Raw genomic sequence first — 22271 nt, 5'->3', positions numbered from 1 at the left:
TGCTGGCTGCAAATCCGATAGAAAAAGCACCAGTGGAACATGTCATCTATTCTCAAATTCATTGATAAGTTGGCATAGCAAGAAACAAGTATCGGTTGCATTATCTACTGCTGAGGCAGAATATGTAGCTGCTGGAAGCTGCTGTGCACAAATATTATGGCTCAAGCAACAACTTCTTGACTTTGGTATTAAGCTTGATCGTATACCTATCATGTGCGACAACACAAGTGCCATAAACTTGAGTAAAAATCCTGTCTTACACTCACGCACCAAGCATATTGAAATAAGACATCACTTCCTACGAGATCATGTAGAGAAAGGAGACGTTACATTTGAACATGTAGAAAGCAAGAAGCAACTAGCCGACATCTTCACCAAACCTCTAGCAACGGAGCAATACTTCAACATTCGTAGGGAATTGGGGATACTCGATATCTCCAATTTGGGCTAATTACGTTTGTTCTCTCTTAATATTATTCCTTTACTTTATATATTTTTTTCTGCTAACATTTCTCTTAGCGTAAAGGTAGTTCATTATCAAGCCAGGCGTCATTCCACATTGACTAAAGGCTGCCACTAAAGTTGACACCTACATATTGAGAAAGCGGTAACTTAATTGTTGTTCACTTCCAAAAATATTATTGATACTATAATATGCTATCAATTAACATGCGTATAGTGACTTCATACATATATCTCTCTTGCTCATATATGTGTCTCATCTTTAATACACCTTTAAACATATTTGGCTCTCATGCTATCACTATCTACCTTTTATCTACTATACTATGAATGCTAGCGTGTTATCTATGTTTCTCTCGTTACTCTCCTCTGCTGTTTTTCTTGTATCTCTTTTGATGTTGTCAAAGGGGGAGATAGATGCTGAGTGTACGGGGGAGCTCAGCTGAGTAAATAGATGCTGAGTGTACGGGGGAGCTTTTACCACTTATTGCCAAAGCTTCTACTACCGGTTTGCCATCATCAAAAAGGGGGAGTATGTGAATACAAGATCACACTCACAAAGATGTTTTTGATTCATGGCAAACTCAACAAGCATACAAGCAACAAGGTACAAGCAGAAGAAATCAAAGAAAAGTAAGCTTTGGTCACTCATAACAGAGCAGGTCGACCTACTATGCATACAAGTCGACTCAACACAAGCAAAATAAGAGGAACTTAGAAAATCAGCAGTCAGGTCGACCTACTCCCAACACAGGTCGACCTAAAATGAAGAAATTTACATATCATTCTGCTAGGTCGACCTACACAACAACTAGGTTGACCTAATCTGAGAAAATTTCCCCAAAACGCATCTGAAGTGGATTCTGGTCGACCTACTTCTTTGACAGGTCGACCTAACTGGGAACAAATGACATCCAAAGGATATGCAGCTCTGTTAGGTCGACCCAGCCCTAAATTAGGTCGACCTATCTGATCAAAACTGACTTCCAAAGGATATGCAGCTCTGTTAGGTCGACCCAGCCCTAAATTAGGTCGACCTATCTGATCAAAACTGCCAAAATTTCTGGTTTTCTCTGCATCAACTGAAAAGCTCTCATATATATTGTCCAGGGTTCAATTATTGAAAACAACACCAACGACTGAAAGATACACAAAGGCTTCTCATCTTCGTTCTTCGTCATCTCCAACACAATTACACATAATCATTCTTGCGTTGAGGGTTAGTGATCGAGTTCGATAATGTCCATGGAACGGAATTGAAGATTCCTAGTGGGTGAAGATTTGTGGGGTTTTTGGTGAATAAAATCCGAGGGTTTTGTCCTCCAAGATAGGTGTTTCTTGGGGGTTTTTATCAAGAGGTTTCATCCAGGATCCATCTGAGTGTGAAGATTGAAGAACAAGGGTTCAAGGCAATTCAAGACACTGCAGAAAAGGGATCAAGTGAAGCTCTTGGATCACCTTGATCTGGTTCAAGATTAAGGGGGAAGAAGATTCAAAGGATCGACAAATCTGGTTTATTGTTTATCGCTTTGCTTTCTTCTTTGTATAAACTGCTTTCAACATTAATGGAAGATTTCCCAATTTCAATTTGGAATTGGGGGCAGACGTAGTCGTAGCGAGGACGATCGACGAACTGCCTGAACAAACATCGTGTTCTTGTCGCTTTTATCTTTTCATTTACGTTCTGTTCATATTTGGTCATAATTGCAAAATTGATTAACGATTCAAGTGTTAAAATTGTGAATTAAAGTTCTACATAAACATCACAATTCACCACATCTTGAATCATCATCAATTTGAACATTATCACCAAGTGTTTGTCGTTTTGCTTATTCCATTATTACTGCATTTCAAACCAAAGTTTGTCAATTTAGAAGATAATTGATTTTCAACTGTGAAACGTATTGATTCGATAACATATCACTTCATCACAAATCTCAATTATCTTGTGGTTTTGTCACATATACGACCCTTGCAATAACGGTCCGGAATAGACGCAAGTCGATTCAGAACCGCTTTCGCTTTAGTTCGAAATAATTCCGAAAAACTCTGTGAGATCTATTCACCCCCCCTCTAGATCCTCAGGCCAGCGTCTAACAAGTGGCATCAAGAGCTCTAGTTTATTCCGTGCTACGTGAAACACTTATTGGAAAGATGGCTTCCGGACCTAAAGGGGCTCACAATAGAGCTCCAGTTTTCAACGGTGAAAACTATGGCTATTGGAAGGATTGTATGTGTGTCCACATCAATGCAATTGATAGGAACATCTGGACAGCTATTGTCAATGGTCCCTTTCAGATCACCATGACAAATGCAGCTGGTGCAGTTGTTCCAAAACCAGAAAATACTTGGGATGCTGAAGATGAAAAGAGATATGCATACGATTGGAAAGCGAGAAACATTCCAATCTTAGCTCTAGGAGTTGATGAATACTATCGCGTTTCCCATTGTAGATCCGCTAAAGCTATGTGGGACACATTGCAAGTTGCCCACGAGGGAACGGATGATGTCAAACTAGCTAGGATCAATACGTTAACTCAAGAGTTCGAACTCTTCCACATGGAAGATGGTGAATCCATCGAAAACATGCAGAAGAGATTCGTTCACCTGAAAAATCGGTTAAATTCTCTTGATAGACCTGTTTCCAATGCAGTTGCTACTAACAAAATCTTAAGATGCTTGACCAGGGAATGGCAACCCAAGGTTACAGCAATAAAGGAAGCAAATGATCTAAACACCTTAGACATTACCACTCTCTTTGGTAAACTAGAGGAACATGAACAACACCTTAAATGCCTTGACATGCATGAGAAAAGGGCAAAGAAAGAAAAGAACATGGAGAAAGAGGTAGAGAAGAAGTCAATAGCTCTAAAAGCTTCAAGCTCCAAGACCTCAAGACAAGAGCTAGAGGATAGTGATACAAGTGATGACGAAGACTCCGATGATGAGGAAATGGGACTGTTTGTGCGAAGATACAACAAATATCTAAAGAAAAATGGAGCAAAGCATTCTGACAAAGGCTTGATCAACTATAGAAAGCAATCAAACAAGTTCAAACAAGATGACGACAACAAAGGAAAAATCAAAGGCCCTTGCTTTAATTGTGGGAAAGCAGGTCACTACAAACCGGATTGTCCATACCTTAAGAAGGAAAAAGAGAAGAACCAAAGCAAAGGTCATAACAAATCTAAGAGAGCCTACATAGCATGGGAAAGTGATTCATCTAGTGAAAACTCATCAAGCGATGAAGAAGAATCAGCAAACTTATGCCTTATGGCTCATCAACACAAGAAAAAGAAAGCTGTAAGTCATCTTAAACCTGAACTCATAGATAAGGTATCTCATTCTCAACTAAAACTTGCTTTTGAAGAATTACATAGAGATGCAATTGAAGCTTTCAAACTTTTGGCCTCAAATAAGAAAATCTTTTCATATCTTGAATCAAAAGTTGAGAAAACCGAAAAGGATATGGAAGCTTTAAAACAATCTATGCTAGACATTCAAAAGGATAAAGTTGAAATAGATCCTACATCATGGTTCGGTTGTGAGACATGTCACATTTGGCAAAAAGAAGTAAGAGATCTAAAAGCCAAGTTAGACAAGGCTCTACAACCAAAAGTGACTTTTGCGGTTGATCCAAATAAGTTCAAAAGATCGTATACTCCTTTATATAGTAAATACACTTTTGTACCAAAAGTATCAACTAGCAAAACAGCATATTCTCATCATATTACCTGTCATTATTGTTGCAAAAAGGGACATACAATTGAAAAATGCAAATTTAGGAGAATTTTAGTTCCTAAAGGAGTATTTCAATGGTTGCCTAAGTGCAACAACTTCTGTACTCACCACCTAGGACCCAATGAAGATTGGGGACCTTCCATTCTAAATTAATTTTGTAGGAAAAGTGTCTTGACATTGCCGAAAGGTTGTGGTTCCTTGATAGCGGATGTTCAAGACACATGACGGGAGACCTATCTCTTTTCGTTGAGTTTCAAGCAAAGAAAAAGGGGTATGTCACCTATGGAGATAACAATCGGGGAGCCATACTTGGTAAAGGAAGTGTAGGTCTTTCGTTTAATGGTGCAGGTCCATCCACTGAAGACATTGTCAAAGATAAGGAAGACGAGAATGAAAGTATTGTAAAGAAAGATGCTGAGAGAGAGAAAGATGAGTCTCATGATGAAAATGAAAAAGAAAGCATCTCAAACAATGAAGAACTTCCTAAGGCCTGGACAAATGTGAAAGACCATCCAATTGACAATATAATAGGAGACATCTCAAGGGGCGTTACAACACGCTCAAAGATAAGTAACTTCTGTCATCATTTTGCTTTTGTTTCACAAGTTGAGCCGAAAAACGCTAAGGATGCATTACTTGATGAGCATTGGCTAATGGCCATGCAAGAAGAATTAAACCAATTTAAACGGAATGATGTTTGGGACTTAGTCCCTCATCCGGGAGATCATCAAGTAATAGGCACTAGATGGGTTTTTCGTAACAAACTTGATGAAAACGGCGTTATTACTAGAAACAAAGCTAGATTAGTTGCCCAAGGTTATAATCAAGAGGAAGGTATTGATTATGAAGAGACATACGCTCCTGTAGCACGTCTCGAAGCTATTCGTCTCTTACTTGCTTATGCGTGTTCTAAAGACTTCAAACTATTCCAAATGGATGTTAAAAGTGCTTTTCTAAATGGCTATATAAATGAAGAAGTCTATGTTGCTCAGCCACCCGGCTTTGAGAATTACATGTACCCAACTCATGTTTATAAGCTGAAACGTGCTCTATACGGTCTTAAACAAGCCCCTCGGGCTTGGTACGAACGTTTGAGCAAATTTCTTCTTAGTCAAGGGTACTCTAGGGGTAAAGTTGACACTACTCTCTTTATTAAAAGAAAAGATAAAGACGTTCTCTTAGTCCAAGTTTATGTAGATGATATTATATTTGGGTCGACTAATGCAAAACTTGTCAAAGATTTTTCTAAGCTTATGCAGAGTGAATTTGAGATGAGTCTCATGGGTGAGCTAAATTTCTTCCTTGGCCTACAAATCAAGCAACTCAGTCATGGAACGTTTGTGAATCAAACTAAATACTGTACGAAGCTGCTCAAAAGATTTGGAATGAGTGAAGCGAAGGAAATTGACACACCTATGGCAACAAATACTAATCTAGACAAATATGAGAAAGGTAAAGAGGTTGACGTGAAATTGTACCGAGGTATGATAGGTTCACTATTGTATCTTACTGCCTTAAGACCAGACATTATGTTTAGTGTGTGTATGTGTGCAAGATATCAATCTTGTCCAAAAGAATCTCACTTAAAAGCTGTCAAAAGAATTCTGCGATACTTACGTGGAACTACTACATATGGCCTATGGTATCCAAAGGGAAATGAGTGCCATTTGGTAGGATTCTCCGATTCAGATTTTGCTGGCTGCAAATCCGATAGAAAAAGCACCAGTGGAACATGTCATCTATTCTCAAATTCATTGATAAGTTGGCATAGCAAGAAACAAGTATCGGTTGCATTATCTACTGCTGAGGCAGAATATGTAGCTGCTGGAAGCTGCTGTGCACAAATATTATGGCTCAAGCAACAACTTCTTGACTTTGGTATTAAGCTTGATCGTATACCTATCATGTGCGACAACACAAGTGCCATAAACTTGAGTAAAAATCCTGTCTTACACTCACGCACCAAGCATATTGAAATAAGACATCACTTCCTACGAGATCATGTAGAGAAAGGAGACGTTACATTTGAACATGTAGAAAGCAAGAAGCAACTAGCCGACATCTTCACCAAACCTCTAGCAACGGAGCAATACTTCAACATTCGTAGGGAATTGGGGATACTCGATATCTCCAATTTGGGCTAATTACGTTTGTTCGCTCTTAATATTATTCCTTTACTTTATATATTTTTTTTCTGCTAACATTTCTCTTAGCGTAAAGGTAGTTCATTATCAAGCCAGGCGTCATTCCACATTGACTAAAGGCTACCACTAAAGTTGACACCTACATATTGAGAAAGCGGTAACGTAATTGTTGTTCACTTCCAAAAATATTATTGATACTATAATATGCTATCAATTAACATGCTTATAGTGACTTCATACATATATCTCTCTTGCTCATATATGTGTCTCATCTTTAATACACCTTTAAACATATTTGGCTCTCATGCTATCACTATCTACCTTTTATCTACTATACTATGAATGCTAGCGTGTTATCTATGTTTCTCTCGTTACTCTCCTCTGCTGTTTTTCTTGTATCTCTTTTGATGTTGTCAAAGGGGGAGATAGATGCTGAGTGTACGGGGGAGCTCAGCTGAGTAAATAGATGTTGAGTGTACGGGGGAGCTTTTACCACTTATTGCCAAAGCTTCTACTACCGGTTTGCCATCATCAAAAAGGGGGAGTATGTGAATACAAGATCACACTCACAAAGATGTTTTTGATTCATGGCAAACTCAACAAGCATACAAGCAACAAGGTACAAGCAGAAGAAATCAAAGAAAAGTAAGCTTTGGTCACTCATAACAGAGCAGGTCGACCTACTATGCATACAAGTCGACTCAACACAAGCAAAATAAGAGGAACTCAGAAAATCAGCAGTCAGGTCGACCTACTCCCAACACAGGTCGACCTAAAATGAAGAAATTTACATATCATTCTGCTAGGTCGACCTACACAACAACTAGGTCGACCTAATCTGAGAAAATTTCCCCAAAACGCATCTGAAGTGGATTCTGGTCGACCTACTTCTTTGACAGGTCGACCTAACTGGGAACAAATGACATCCAAAGGATATGCAGCTCTGTTAGGTCGACCCAGCCCTAAATTAGGTCGACCTATCTGATCAAAACTGACTTCCAAAGGATATGCAGCTCTGTTAGGTCGACCCAGCCCTAAATTAGGTCGACCTATCTGATCAAAACTGCCAAAATTTCTGGTTTTCTCTGCATCAACTGAAAAGCTCTCATATATATTGTCCAAGGTTCAATTATTGAAAACAACACCAACGACTGAAAGATACACAAAGGCTTCTCATCTTCGTTCTTCGTCATCTCCAACACAATTACACATAATCATTCTTGCGTTGAGGGTTAGTGATCGAGTTCGATAACGTCCATGGAACGGAATTGAAGATTCCTAGTGGGTGAAGATTTGTGGGGTTTTTGGTGAATAAAATCCGAGGGTTTTGTCCTCCAAGATAGGTGTTTCTTGGGGGTTTTTATCAAGAGGTTTCATCCAGGATCCATCTGAGTGTGAAGATTGAAGAACAAGGGTTCAAGGCAATTCAAGACACTGCAGAAAAGGGATCAAGTGAAGCTCTTGGATCACCTTGATCTGGTTCAAGATTAAGGGGGAAGAAGATTCAAAGGATCGACAAATTTGGTTTATTGTTTATCGCTTTGCTTTCTTCTTTGTATAAACTGCTTTCAACATTAATGGAAGATTTCCCAATTTCAATTTGGAATTGGGGGCAGACGTAGTCGTAGCGAGGACGATCGACGAACTGCCTGAACAAACATCGTGTTCTTGTCGCTTTTATCTTTTCATTTACGTTCTGTTCATATTTGGTCATAATTGCAAAATTGATTAACGATTCAAGTGTTAAAATTGTGAATTAAAGTTCTGCATAAACATCACAATTCACCACATCTTGAATCATCATCAATTTGAACATTATCACCAAGTGTTTGTCGTTTTGCTTATTCCACTATTACTGCATTTCAAACCAAAGTTTGTCAATTTAGAAGATAATTGATTTTCAACTGTGAAACGTATTGATTCGATAACATATCACTTCATCACAAATCTCAATTATCTTGTGGTTTTGTCACATATACGACCCTTGCAATAACGGTCAGGAATAGACGCAAGTCGATTCAGAACCGCTTTCGCTTTAGTTCGAAATAATTCCGAAAAACTCTGTGAGATCTATTCACCCCCCCACTAGATCCTCAGGCCAGCGTCTAACAAAATTCTTTTGGATGCTACTGCGGGTGGTTCTTTGATGTCGAAGAGTGCGGAAGAATCAATAGCCATTATTGATAGAATGACTCTCAACGATCATCAAAGACAACACAACCGAAGTACTTCACAAAGAAAATCAAGAGTAGTTGAGTTAGGTAATGTTATACCCCAAAATTTTCTCTCCATATTTCAACATATTTTGGCTAATGCAGTCTCCTCGGGCTCACATAATCTCCAATTGCTCAAAAGTTGTACAAGAAGCAAGCATGTCCACTCTCCTCCTAAATAATGAAGACCAAAATTATGGTTTTGGTTATTTTTAGGGAAATGGAATTTATAAAGCCTTAAGTGAACTTTATGGCATCTCATATGTTTCAAAGTGTCCTCATATCAAGTTTCAATCCTTGAATCACAAGATTGCCCACTCAACTGCTCAAATGATTAATAGTCGACTATGTTGACCTAAAAGTCAACTATGGTCAAAATACAGTAAAAGGTCAAGATATTTGGTCAATATCGATCATTTGAAGTTACATTCATCATTTTATCAAGGATTGATCATGATTCATCAAGGAAAAGCTCAGGATCAACAAAAAACTCAAGTTGTTAATTTAGGGTTTTAGGAGAGAAAGCCAAATGAACTTTGATCAGCCATAACTTTCACATACTTTATCATAAATTTCCCAACCAAATCTCATTTTGAATGAAATCCAATTATCTACAACTTTGTCACACCTAAGACAAAGCCAAAAACGCTCCATTTGAAAGATATGAGCCAAAACATTACAAGTCATTTCAAAAGTCAACAAAAAGGCACTTTTTCTCAAAGAGTGGTACATGAACAAGGAAGACTAAATTGAGATGAAACCAAAAGGAGAATTTATATGACATCTTGGGATTTCTAAAAAGTCCTAGAAAACCTTCATATGATCAAAATTTAGGAAGTTATAAGTTGATTAAAATTCAAGAAGTGCACGAAGGAAATATTGATCAATCTTGAAAATTTTCCAAATGGCCTTAGGTTTTTTTGATCCAAACTTGTTTCTAACATTATCCATGACCTCTAAATCCATCCCTACTTTTTAATCATTTTTTATTTATATTTATTTGATTTTTAGTCAATTAAAAGGCAAATAAATTAAGTAAAAATATAAGATAAGTAGATAAAAATATGTCTTTGGTTTGGATCATTTAAAAGTCCAAATAGTACTTCACAAATGTCCAAATTCGTGAAAGATGCTTGTGGAGCAAGAATAGCCAATTTTGGAAAGATTTTATACAAAATCATGTCAAGTTTCCAAGCGACTTCATAACGTAAAGTCCAAACCCATTACTTGACCTAATATGCTCCACATATATACATAAACCCATTCAGAATAAGAGGGGACGAAATCAGAGAGCAGGGGCTAGGGTTTCAAGAATACAAAAATTTCAAAGAAAGGCGCAACATCAAAGCAAAGGTTCATTCAAGTTTTCAAGTGAACCAGCCATCCTATTCGACTCTTAAAGGTCCCAGGGGTTCATTCTCACCTTCATCAAAGCCCAGAACACGTAGAGGAAGTGCATAGAAAATCACAGTTTTACATCACTCTTTCAAATCTATAACTTTTCATACATACATTATAAATGAATTTTGCATACTTATTTATGCTTATGATGTTATTTAGAACTGTTTTGAACCATTACTCGTGAGTTTTGACGCAAAATGAAGATTTCACCATTGTTAGGGTTTAAAAATGGTGAATCTTCCTTCTCCTAGTTGCAGGCCGCTTCCGATGAAACCAATTGCACCACTGAGTTCGCAAAGCTTGATATATGTGATCTGGGCACTTTTGGTTTTGGTTTAACGCGTTTTCTCGAAGTTTTAATTCTCACACGTTTTGCTACGAAAGATTCGTAGCTAATTGGTAGCAGGTTAGTAGCTAAATCGTAGCAAAAGAGGTCAACTGGACCAACGAAGAAGACGAAGGAAGGTGCAATACGTGGAACGGTCCAATTGGCTGGTAAAAGAGTCAGATTTCTCCTCCACTACTTGATTGGCTCGTGCATGATATTGGGGCCCACGCGCACTATGATTTTTGGTTTTTATTATATTATATAATAATTGTTTGGGGAATCACTAACAGTAAATCGATCCAGCATAGATGGCAGCGCCTATATGCCAATAGCCATCAAAACCTGGGTTCGAACCCAGCATCCAACAATTATTTTGGTTCAGTTCTTTCAACCTTTTCCCCTCTTTTCTTTGTTTACATAATTATATAATTAATTTCTAAATTCTCCACTTAACTAATAATTCACCAATAATTTAGACTTAGGTTTTGATTAGCTAATTTTTTTATTTAAATTAGGATAATTAGGCTTTAATTTACTTAGGATTTTAATTAGTCATTTAATTAAAAATAATTTATTTTTAGGTTTTACTTAATCAGTTCTTGACATTTTTTTAGTTAACTTAATTAGTATCTAACTAATTTAGTCATTAGAGTTTTCTAACTAAAACAAATAATTTTGTGCATAATTATTTTAATTAGGCTAATTAATGTATATAATTAATTAGGATTAGTTTAATTAATAGTTAGATCAAAAATATGTTTTAAATAATTTTAACCTTGGTTTTTCTAACCCCAATTTCTTTTCGGCTTTTCGAATCGCCCTCTATTTATTTATTCTTATATTTTTATATAATTATGTAATAACTTCGAGGTTGTAATAGTTTTAAGGGTTAAATATACAAATCTCCCTTGTAGTGTTAGCGAGTTTTGATTTTACTCTAGTAAAGTTTTTCTTAAAAACCCCCTTGCAATATCCAAATTGCCACATATGCATCCTGAAAGTTACATTATAACAAATATTCTCCCTAATTGCCTACGTGGCAGTTCAGTTCACGTAGTATTTTTTTAAATACACGTGAAATTCCTTAATATTTTTATTTACTACTTTTTTTTGACTTTTTTTATATTATTAATTTTTTTTAAAATTTTTCATAAATTATTTTTATTAATATTTTTTAGAAATTATCAAAAAATATTCTAATTGATACTAAAGCGCATTTAAATTTGATTAATGCCCACCTTCGACTTGCCTCACACCATTCTCAATTTATTTATCTATGTGTTTGATTGCTTTATAAACACTAGTTTTCTTGTTCTAACAAACAATGTGGGACTTGCTCTAGTCTCAAATATTCAGACTGATAGGTTTTAAGTCTAGCCAGTCAAGTTTCAACATAACAAATGAAATATAGAAGTTGTGATGATGTTGACAACCTTAACAACACTCCATACAACCTTAATAACACACCTACAAAATTTATGAAGTTGACAACATTTGTATCATGCTTCTGCTCCCTCACCCATTTCATGTTAAATTCTTATACGAGGTCATTGCACTTGTATGCACAGGAAAGCGTGATCAATGCTTATAATTTTTCCAATTTGTTACATTACAGTTTTCTTTAGTTACTGCACTTGTCGGTGTTGCAACGGCAGAGTCGAAGGGAGCAACGACATTGTCGGTGTCGGTGTTGCAAATTGTAATCTCAATGAAACATAATTCTCTAAAATGTCAAGTGGTTGTTTAAGGAGAGCCACAAATTCTTAACAAGTTAGCTGGGTTATCATTCAAATTCAAAGTTAATCCATATTTCACTGCACTAGACATTTAATGCATGGGTCTGAGTACATATGAATTCTGTTATGAGGGTTTACTAGCTCTCACGAAATCGCCTATTGGAACATCCACATTTCATGGAAGTTACTCTCTCTCCCAATCAACCTTTTCGTTTGAAAGATGTATTTGATCGGCTCATGGCTCTGAGAGGAAATGACATGCCTTCTTAATATTCATGGTCTACTAAAAGGTAAACTTTTTATATTCATTAACTATAAATTTTTACATTATTCTTTACCATAGCAGCATAAAGTAGAAGTAACTTAATTTCAGGAACTATAAGAGTGGATATGTGGGGCATGATTTGTCGTTGAAGGACATAATACATCCATCATAAGGTGGAGCTAAGTATGTACTCAAAGGATCTGAACTTGTAGCAGCATGTAATGTATTTTTGTTTTCAATATTAGTTATTTGTTAATATGTAGTATTATTGATATGCTATTGCATGGATTCTACACAGAAAAGAGAGTCCAAATTAGTCCCTAAGAAAAAAATGTTTATATTTAAGTCCTTACAAAATTTAACAAAGTCATGTTAGTCCCTCTTTAAATATTTTTTCAAACGATTTTTTTTGTATTTTTAAACTATGACTGAACTTGGCAAGATAGAACTGCTTTCAGAAAGTGAGTACCGGTCAGAGATTGAGTTCCTTTGCACATGGTCTTCAGAGTCTAAGTTTCAACCAGAAGATGAATTTCCTAGATGTGAGACAATAAAATCTTATCATTCAGAATTTGAGTCATCATATTCTGATATTTCATAATCTGAGTCTCAAGCTTCTCTTTATATGTTCCTATTAGAGTCAAAGTCCGGTAAATTCTTTGACTAATGATCCTGCACACTTGAACATATGTTAGTGTACCTAATTGTTCATTAAATACTTGTTATCATAAAAACCTAAGTGATATGGACTCTTTTTTTTTTGTGAGGGACTAAAATGAGTCTTTATTAGCAGTCCAATCACGGTTCAAAAGTAAGAAAAAAAAACGATTTTAAAAAAATGTTAGTTGAGGGACTAACATGGCCCGGTTAAATTTTGTAAGGGATTTAATAGAGACTTTTTTTCTCAGGGACTAATTTGACCTCTACAGTTTTTGTGAGGGACTAAAAGGAGGCTTCACTCAAAAAATAAACAAGTGCAAAAAGCATTTTAGATTTATAAAAAGTATTAAAAAAAGTAAATTATAAAAAAACAAAAGTAAAAAAAGAAAATAAAAAAAAAATTTCACGTGAAATTAAAAAAATAATAAATGCCACGTGGTATGCCATGCTCACAAAATTGAAAGAATCTTTGGTGAAATCTGACACCCGGGGGCCTAGCTGATAGAACCCGAGCATTACGAGGGGGAATCAATTTTTTTTTACAGGGGCTAAAATCAAAACTTGCTAACATTACAAGGGAGATTTGTATATTTAACCCTAGTTTTAAATGAGACTTTATTTTCCCGCACCTTTACTTTCCACACTTCCTTTTTATTGGTTATGTACCCCCCATCCCGAAGCCTGTAATAACGTAGGATTTAATTTCCGCTCTTTACTTTCCGCACTATACAACTGCTTAGATGTATGTCTTAATAGGATTGCATGGGAAGATAAAATCAACCGTTAGATCACTAACTTCAAGATAAATATCTGAACACAACACACTTCTCACACACTCACCTTTAGGATAACCCTCTCTTGTTGCCTTCGATTATATGGTCAAGTCCCTCGAAGGTAGAGATGTCTTAACAAGGTCGCCTCCGATTAATATTATCATATTCCCTTCAATATAAAGATCAAAGTCCCTTCGATTTTGCCTACAATGAAATGATCTTTTCCCTCGAGTTTCCTACGAAAATGATGATAGTCCATTCGAATGCTAAGACATCCTTACATGTTGCCTTCTATGACCATACGATGACCTTACACTTGTTCCTTCACATCCAATGCATAAGACTACCTACCCACAAATGGTATGGATTATCACTCAAGGAAAGACTTTAAGAACAAAAAAAATCTTACAAACTTAGGGTAGGCAACTCCTGATTGCTTGCTCAACTCAAAACATTCAAAATGCTTTTCACACCTCATATTTCAAAATATTTTCAAAGACTATACTTTGTATACATTCATACGAGAATCATTACAAAGTTAAAGATCTTTTACAAAATATTTTGTATACACACACTACACACTTTCAAACATTTCAAACAAACAAGTGAGCTAAGCAATTAAGATCCCATGGATAACCATGGATACAAAGGGTGTTAATACCTTCCCTTTGTATAACCTACCCCCTGAACTCAAAATCCTTAAAAAGGTCTTTCCTGTTCTTTTTGACTTTCCTAATTGGATAAAATAAAAGTCAGTGGCGACTCTTGCTAACCGCAACATGTTTTACGAAATAACAAAATATAAAGTCAGTTCTCCCAACGTATTACAGGTACTAATGATGCAATACTTGCTCAAAACAAGTTATTGACTCAACAAGTGGAGTTTCTCTCTCAACAAATGTCAAAACTTCCACAACAAATTAAAGAGATGCATGAGATTCCTAACAACAATCAACAAGTTATTTTATGTTGTGAGTTGTGTAGAGGAGATCATCAAACCGGTTATTTCCTTCGATTGGAGAAGAAGCGAATTATGCATCTAATCCCAATCAAGTCTACGGAGGAAGACAACAACCTTATCAAAATAACCAAGGTTACCAACAAAGGGGTTATAACCAATGTTATCAACAAGGTTGGAGACAAGATGTTGGAACTTCAAATCGTCAAAATCCTCATCAAGGTGGTTGCAATCAACCTTCTCAACCTCAAGGTGCAAATCTTACAATAGAAGACTCTCTTAGTCAATTCATGCAGTTGTTTATTGCTAATCAAAAGAGTACCAATGCGGCCATCAAAAATCTAAAAATGCAAGTTGGTCAATTGTCAAAGCAATTAGCCGACCAACACAAAGGAACATTTCCGAAGAATTATCAAGAAACCCCGAGGGAGCAATGTAAATATATTCTAACCCGTAGTGGTAGAACAATTGATATGGGAGTTGGTAAGAAAGTTGAGAAAGATGATGGTTTAGTTGAAAAAGAAAAGAAAAATGATGAGATTGAAGTAGAAACTTTTTTTGAGGGAGATTTAGTTGAAAAAGAGAGAAAAGAGGAAGAATTAGTGGAAAAAGAAAATATTAATGTATAAGAGAAAAAGAGAAAGGAAATTTGAATGCAATTCCCATTCAATATTTACCATACCCTCATACTCCTTCTAAAAGGGACAATTCCAGGCATTATGCCCGGTTTATGGACATATTCAATCAATTGCAAATTAATATTCCATTTTTCGAGGAAATTAAGAAAATGCCCACCTATGCAAAGTTCATGAAGTACATTCTTACAAAATATAGACATTGGATTAAGAGACAATTACACTAGATGCAAGTTGTAGTGCAATAATCCAAAGAACTCTCCCGAGGAAAGAAAGTGATATGGGACGAGTTACATTACCAGTGACCATAGAAATGTCTACATTGGTAAGGGTTTGATTGACTTGGGGTCTAGTATTAATTTGATACCATTGTCCATGGTGAAGAGGTTGGGAAATATTGAGTTGAAAGCAACAAGGATGACATTGCAATTGGCGGACAAATCCATTACTCATCCTCATGGAGTAGCGTGAGATGTTCTAGTCAAAGTTGATAAATTCTTGTTTCCAATTGATTTTGTTGTAATTTATATGGAAGAGGATGAAGATACCCCCTTGATTATTGGAAGGTTGTTCATGAAGACCGCACGAATGATTATTGATATCGATGACGGTCTTATGAAAGTGTGAGTTCAATATGAGGAGGTTTGCTTTAACTTATTTGAGTCCATGAAACATGCTAAAGATAAGAATGATTGTTTCTCCATTAATGCTACCGATTAAGCAATTATGGAAGTGAAGAAGCAAGTTCATATGTCTACTCCTCTTGAGAAAGCTCTAACAAATGCTCTCAAAGTCCTCAATGAGGATGAAGAGAGAGATAGAGAGAGAAATTGAAGAGTGTTTAAAAGAATTTGAAGCTTTAGAAGTCCTCCTTGTGATGATGAAGTTGAAATTTTGAAAAAAGAACCGATTGAGGAGGAATGTTAGCTAGAGTTGAAAATGTTTCCTTTGCATTTGAAGTATGCATTTCTTGAAAAAATGGAAACAAATAGGTTATCATAAGCAACACCCTTTCTAAGGGTGAAGAAGAGAAATTAATTGTTGTCTTAGAAAAATCAAGAGGCAATGGGTTGGAATCTTTTCGATCTCAAAGGAATTAGTCCATCCTTTTGTATGCACAAGATTTTAATGGAGGACGATTTCAAGCCGGTGGCACAACCGCAAAGACGTTAGAATCTGGTAATGAAGGAAGTTATGAAAAAAGAAGTAGTTAGGATGTTAGAGGCCGGAATGATTTATCCAATTTTGGGTAGTGCATTAGTTAGCCTTGTTTAAGTGGTTCCTAAGAAAGGTGAAATGACAATGATTTGTAATGACAAAATTGAGCTAATTTTAACTAAAACCGTAACATGGTGGAGAATGTGTGTTGACTATCGTAGGCTTAATCAAGCTATGAGAAAAGATCACTTTCCTTTACCATTTATGGATCAAATGCTCGAAAGACTATCCGATCAACAATTTTATTGCTTCTTAGACGGTTATTCAGTGTACAATCAAATAGTTATCAATCCGGAAGATCACGAGAAAACGGCTTTTACATGCCCTTTTGGTATTTTTGCATATCATAGAATGCCTTTCGGGTTATGTAATTCACCGACAACATTCCAATGGTGTATGCAAGCAATCTTTTCCGACTTGATTGAGAAGTGCATTGAAGTTTTCATGGATGACTTCTCCGTTTTTGGTCCTTTATTTGAGTTGTGCTGGAAAAATCTTGATACCGTTCTAAGAAGGTGCGTGGAATCGAATTTGGTGCTAAATTGGGAAAAGTGAAAATTTATGGTGATAGAAGTTGAAGTAGATCAAGCAAAAGGTTTCTTATAAAGGACTTGAGGTAGATCAAGCAAAATTTGAAGTTTCCGAGAAATTGCCTCCTCCTTTAAATGTGAAGGGGATTAGAAGCTTTTTGGGACATACCGGCTTTTATCTAAGATTCATCAAAGACTTCTTCAAAATTGCAAAGCCTTTAAGAAACTTGCTTAACAAAGATACGTCTTTTATTTTCTATGATACTTGTTTGTTAGCTTTTAATGATTTAAAAGAAAAATTGAGTAGTGCACCCATAATCATTGCACCAAATTGGTCTCTTGACTTTGAATTTATGTGTGATTCAAGGGATTATACGGAGGGAGTCGTTTTAGGCCAAAGAAAGAACAAAGTTTTTCATGCAATTCATTATGCAAGCAAGGTTTTGAATGATGCTTAAATCAATTATGCGACAGCCGAAAAAGAATTGCTTTCTATTGTTTTTGCATTGAAAAAATTTCGTTCTTATCTTATTAGTTCAAAGATTGTTTATTATCCTGACCATGCAGCTATCAAGTACCTACTCACTAAGCCGAACTCAAAACAAAGGCTTACTAGGTGGATTCTCTTACTTCAAGAATTTGATCTTGAAGTTCAAGATAAAAATGGGAAGGAAAACTTAGTAGCAGATCACTTATCTAGGTTGGTGAACACGAAGATAACACAACATGAAAGTGAGGTTAAGGAAGAATTTTCAGATGAAAATTTGTTCATGGTTTAAGTTAGACCGTGGTTTGCCGACTTTGCAAATCACAAAGCCATCGGATTAATACCGGAGGATCTAACTTGGAACCAAAGAAAAAAGTTTGTGTCAGATGTGAAATATTACGTGTGGGATGAACCGTACTTATTCAAAAATAGGTGAAGATAATATCCTACAGAGATGTGTTACAAAAGAGGAGGCTAGTAGTATTCTTTGGCATTGTCATAACTCACCATGTGGTGGTAACTTTAATGGTTTGAAAACGGTATCTAAAGTCCTTCAATCGGGCTTTTATTGGCCGTCCTTGTTTAAAGATGCACACTTGCATGCAAAGAATTGTGATAGTTGCCAATGAGATAAGATGCCCTTACATAGCTTGTTGGAAGTAGAAGTATTTGATTGTTGGAGCATAGATTTTGTAGGACCGTTTCCTTCATCCTTTTCCAATGAATATATTCTTGTGGCCGTTGATTATCTTTTGAAGTGGCTGGAAGAAATCACTTCACAAAAGGCCGATGGCAAAACGGTGATTAATTTTCTAAAGAAAAATATTTTTTTTCCTGTTTTAGTACGCCTAAAGTGTTAGTGAGTTATGGCGGTTCACACTTTTGCAATACACAACTTGAAAAAGTTTTGGAACATTATGGTGTAAAGCATAAAGTGACAACCACATATCACCCACAAGCTAATGGTCAGACCGAGGTGTCTAATAGAGAGGTGAAGAGAATCCTTGAAAAACTATTTCAAGTTTGAGAAAGAATTGGTATCTTAAGTTAGATGAAGCTTTGTGGGCGTATCGTACCGCCTACAAAGCTGATCGGTCACGATTCTCACTATGTTTTTGTCACTTTCCTGACGATAATCGAGGTATTTTGCATTGTTTCATGTCATTGTATAGTTGTTTTGAGTCCGTTTAAGTATTTCTGAGTGCATTCGCATTTTATATCAGTTCTTTAATTTTCGAGTTATTTTCCTAATTTATGCGTTGGTTTTGTTGTGGTGATGTACCCCAGGTCTTTGAGATTGTCCATGGTATGCGTTGCGGAACAGTTGGTGGAAATCCAAAGTTGCAAGGAAGAAGGAAAAAAAAGTCAGAGAAGCAACACGGGCGCCCGTGTTACCCAACACGACCCGTGTTGTTGTGTATGCAGCAAAGAAGAAAAGAATGGAAGACAGGAGGGCAACATGGGCACCCGTGTTGCACAACACGACCCGTGTTGCTGCTGCTAAGTGCAAAGATAAAAAATGTGAATGCAGAAGGACAACACGGGCACCCGTCTTGCATAACACGACCCGTGTTGTAGAGTTACGCTGATTTTGATTATTTTTAGTTTTTAACTCAAATATTGATCCAGAAGGGGGTTTTGGTACTTTCCGACTGAAAAGAAGGGTTTGCAATATATAGTGAATGATTGAGAAGAGATGGGGTATCTTTTACACAGGAAAAATTGAAACGCATTGAGAAAGAGTAACATATGAGATTGTTGAAGAACCAAGATCATTCATGAGCAAAAACAATTGAAGATCAAAAACTCCTTAATTATTTGTAATGTTTAACTTTTATATCTTTGAATTTCTTTTGAAAAATATGAGTAGCTAAACCCCCCAATGCTAGGGGGTGTCCCTGCTTTGGTTTTTAATGACTTTGATATTTTGATTTGATCAATTCCATGTTCTTGTTATTCAATTCAATTGTATACAATTTTTAATGCTTTCTTTATCGGGCCAATAAAGATTGTTATATGGTTAACAATTTGCCGAACCGCAATTGTTAAGGTTTGTATATAATTGAACCATAGTAGATATAACCTAGGACTAGAGATACCCTATGGCCACTAAGAAACTCTTGATAATAAAAGCTTGGTTTTATCTTATTTCTCTAAGGACTTAGGTATTAAGATGAAAAGCCAAAGGTTTTCTCAATAAGGACTTATGAGAAAACATCCTAAAGATTTAGTAATTGAATATCATGAACTTGTTGGAGAGATCTCAATTCAGGATTCAGGGTTGTTACAGAGTAAATCATACACCTTACCTTGGCATATAACTCATATTAGTGAAAAAGCATCAATTTACTTTCTCCTTATTTTAATTTACCCTTAGAAATTATAATTCAACAACAACCCCCATGTTCTTTTATTTAATTGAATAATTATAATAACTTATATTCCAACGCAGTCCTCGAGATCGATACTTGGAATTAACCTTTTATTACTACATCGTGAAAATAATACACTTGCTATTTTTCCGATCAAAAGCCCTGATTGGTTTAACACCGTTCCAAATGATGTATGGTAAATATTGATATCTTCTGGTTGAAATGGAGCATAAAGCTCTTTGGGCTTTAAAATACATGAATTTTGATTCTAACTTGTCCGAAGAAAAAAGAAAAGTTCAATTGCAGAAATTAGATGAAATGCGCCACCATGTGTATCATTCCAACAAGCTGTACAAAGAGAAAGTGAAGTTCTATCATGACAAAAAGGTCCGACTGAAGGAATTCAAAGTTGCTCAAATGGTGTTTCTCTTTAATTCCCAGTTAAAGCTTTTTCTGAAACTAAAGTCAAAATGGTCGGGACCATTTTAAATCAAAGAAGTGAAGCACTATGGAGCGATTGCACGAGAAGTCCCAAAATCAAAGGAAGTATGGACAATCAATGGTCAAAGGTTGAAAGTTTACCTTGGTGGAGAATTTAATCGGGAGACTTGCATCATTTCTCTTGGTGATCCTTGAAATCACCATAGACCGTCGAGCTGAAACAACGTTAAACAAAGAGCTTATTGGGAGGCACCCCAATTTTATGGGTTTTTAATATTTTATGTCTTTTTATTGTTTTTATGATGTTTAGTCGGGCCAAATGTGATATGGTGCTGAATTTTTTTTTTTGAGTTCTATTGTGGGGGCTAAGTGCGGTATATCGTGCTTAGCGCGCCCTAGAATATTTTGGACAAACTTTGGCAAAGGCGAGCCCGTTTAGCGTGTCCTGCATAATTTTTTTTCCAATGGTCCATTTTTGTTTGACCCGAACCAGCCATATCCCTTTTACAAAATTCAGGGTTATGAGGTCTCATTTGCCTCATTTCCCTTTCTCACACTCTTGCCTCACTCTCACCTTATCTCAATTCCCTCATAAAAGTTCACACACCTATTTCAATTTTCTGCAAAAGTTTTTTTGATTTCATCTCATTATCATCTCAAGGTAAGTAATCTTCTTAATTTCAAAGTTCTTTCCCTTTCTATTTGTTGAACTTGTGAGAAATAGGAATTAGGGAGTTTTTATGTGGTTAGGATAGAATAGAAATAGGTGTTGTGGTTAGCTAATGAATTTCATGTTGAAAATCTATTATATATAGTGTTTTGGTTTTTGATTTAGGTTTGGAACCTCTGTTATCAGAGGGTATTTTTTCTAGAAAACACCGAGCCCACTTAGCGCGGTCTGGGGGTTGCAGAAAAAAATCCCCTTCTGATCTGTGTTAGCTTGTGGCTTAGGGTGATGTTCTAAGGTATTTTTGAATTGTTTCTTGCAGAATTTTTTTATTGTCTTGGAATTTGGGTGTTGTTTCCTGGGTTTGTGTCTTTGTTTCAGATGGGTCCAAAACTATTTTCCTCCAAGAAGCAAATATTAGTGGGTGGTGAAGGAAGTTTCGACAGGCAGGCAGAACTATACGTATTGCCGAACTCGACTCTTGGGGCCAACTTAAGAAGAGCGATACGTAAAGTTGGAAGGGAGGAGTCTTTGGTCTGAGAGGGTTGTGAGAATTGATATTGAGGGGAGTTATAGGATTTGTTATGATATCCTTGAAAATTTCGGGTGGCTCAAACTTTGTGAACCTTCTCCACAGCTTCATTTGGAAATCGTTCGAGAGTTCTATACAAACGCTTTTCCAGATGAGGAAGTTACTACAAAAGGTGTTCCATTTGCATTCAAGACGTGGGTTAGAGGGAAAGAAATAGACTTTTTAAGGAATGCTATCAATGAATTATTTGGGAACCCTCTAACCTTAGAGGAAAATGAGCTTTCTAGTTACCACCTGCAACTGGCAAGGGGTAATTGGGATTTTAATCATCTTAAGAACATTTTATGCATGAGGGGTTAGAGTTATGATCTTAATCCATCAGGACTTCCTTTGAAATTTTCTCGGAAAGCCTCAAAAACAATAACCCAGATTCTTATGTTTGTGGTCCTTTACAATTTAAGGCCACAAAGTCACACATCCTTAATACTTGTAGAGACTGTTGGCCTTATAGCTCGTATGATCGAAGAAGAACCCGTTGACATTGCACAAGTATTAGCGAATGATCTCAAAAGGGTTGCTTTGAGTGGTACTCCTCATGGTGACAGGGCCCCTTGCAAGTTGACTTATCCTAGACTAGTTATGGGTTTGTGTAAGAAGGCTAGAGTGCAAATTCCTCCCGATGGCCATGTGACTATTGAGGGAGTGATT

This window comes from Vicia villosa, unplaced genomic scaffold (genome assembly GCF_029867415.1).
Source record: "Vicia villosa cultivar HV-30 ecotype Madison, WI unplaced genomic scaffold, Vvil1.0 ctg.001085F_1_1, whole genome shotgun sequence".
Taxonomy (NCBI): domain Eukaryota; kingdom Viridiplantae; phylum Streptophyta; class Magnoliopsida; order Fabales; family Fabaceae; genus Vicia; species Vicia villosa.
The sequence above is the reverse complement of the archived record's forward strand: the minus strand, read 5'-3'. Positions refer to the sequence as shown.